Source organism: Penaeus japonicus, unplaced genomic scaffold, assembly GCF_977035675.1.
Source record: "Penaeus japonicus unplaced genomic scaffold, GWHDUDI00000001_assembly GWHDUDI00000011, whole genome shotgun sequence".
Lineage (NCBI taxonomy): Eukaryota > Metazoa > Arthropoda > Malacostraca > Decapoda > Penaeidae > Penaeus > Penaeus japonicus.
Genome location: NW_028234413.1, coordinates 8,919,247 through 8,921,746, shown reverse-complemented (window position 1 = coordinate 8,921,746; position 2,500 = coordinate 8,919,247). Strand labels below are relative to the sequence as shown.

Sequence of the window (2,500 nt, the reverse complement as noted above, 5' to 3'; positions counted from 1 at the left end):
GTATATATAAATAAAAATATATATTATAATTATAATACTCTTTATATATCGTACTATTATAAATATATATATATATATATATATATACAAATATCATATACATATATATATGTATAATATATATATATATAGTATATATCGAATAAATATAATGATATAAATATAATATTTTATATATATATATATAATATATGAGTATATTATATATAAATATATATATATATATATATATATATATATATATTATATAATATATATATAATATATATATTATATATATATTATATATATAATATATATATATATAAAATAATATAATATATATATCTATATATAATATATATATATATATAATATCTATATATAGATATATATATATTAACTATATATATATATAAATAATATATAAAACATATATATATATATATATTATAGATATATAACAATATAATAATCTATAAATTATATATATATATATATAATATCAAAATTATATATTTATATATATAAATATATAAATAGATATAAATATATATATAAATGTATATATATATATATATATATATTAAATATAGAGGTAATGTTATATATATATATAATATAAATATATAGAGAGATTGTGTATAAATCATAAAATATATATATAATATATATAATATATAAATATATATATATATATATCTAATATAGCTTAAAATATCTATATATATATATCAATATATATTTTAAAATATATATATATATAAACCATATATACATAAATATATATATAAATATATATATATATATATAATATAAATTATATTTATTTATATATGTCTAATATATATCTAAACATATATATAAAAAAAAATATAAATCTATATATATATATCTATATGTAGTTATCCATGTAAATATATAAATAACATATATATATAAATATATATATGAATATATATATACTTATAAATAATAACATATATATATAGATAATAACTATAATAAAGATATATCTATATAATAATAAATATCATATACTATATATAAATCTATATGTTTTTATATATATATATAAATATATTATATATATATTATATAACATATATAAATACCTGTAATATATATATAACTGTATATATATATATAATATTTTTATATATATATATGCATACCTATATATATATATATATATCTAAATATGTATATATAAATAATCTAATATATAAATATATATATATATATAACTATATAAGTTATACAAATATCAATATATATATCTATATAAATCTATATATATAAAACTAACCATATTAAACATCACAATATAAATGTAAATATATATATATATGTTCTAGTTATATATATGTATACATATATTTAATAAGTATATTATATATATATATATATAATATATATATGAATAATATAAAAATCTATATATATATAAATATAAACATGATATCTCTATATAAATATAAGTAAAAACATATATATATATAAACATATATATATATATATATATATATATATATATATATATATATATATATATATAATATATAATATATATGTATATATATGTATATAATATATATACGTATAATATATATGTCTATATATATATATAATATAATTATATAAATATATATATATATATATAATATGTTTATATATATATTATAAATATTATATATAGGTTTATATATATAAATATCTATATATATAATAAATTTCTATAATATAATAATACTGTATATATAAAATATATATATATATATATATACTGTTATATATAATGTATATATATAAAATATATATATTATGTAATATATATGTTATAAATAAAATTTATGTTAAATATATTATATATATATATTATATATATATAGTATATATATATGTTCAATATATAAATATATATATAAAATAAATATATATATATAATGTATATATCGGTTCTATATATATATATATATATATATAATATATATATATATATCTATATATATGATATAATTAATAAATATGTATAAAATATATATATAAATATATATATAAATATATAATCTCTAAATAACATATAAATAATATATATATCTATATAAACAATAGATATATATTATATAAATTATATATATATATATTATATATATATGTATATATAAATATATATAAATAACATAATTTCTTGATATCTCAAATATAATAGTATATATATCTATATATAAATATATATCTATATATATCTAAATATATACCAAATATATATAAATCTAAATATATATATATAAATATAATATATATATATATGTATGTTAATATATATATATATATATATAATATATATATATATATATATATAAATATATAATAGTATATATATATATATTTTAGATATCAATCTAGATATACTACTATTAATAGCACAGTTTGCTCTATGAGAACTATTAGCTATATAAAAAGATTGTCCCAGAAAATCTTTTCATCGACGTGTTAAAAGTAAAAAGTAGTCGCCATC

At 8.0% G+C, this 2,500-nt stretch overlaps 1 protein-coding gene across 2 annotated transcripts in view; it reads left to right on the top strand.

Moving 5' to 3' along the window:
* Positions 1-2,500, top strand: part of wus (TM2 and DnaJ domain-containing protein wurst) — a 20,542-nt gene that overhangs the window by 8,412 nt on the left and 9,630 nt on the right. The gene's annotated exons all lie outside the window — the stretch shown is intronic.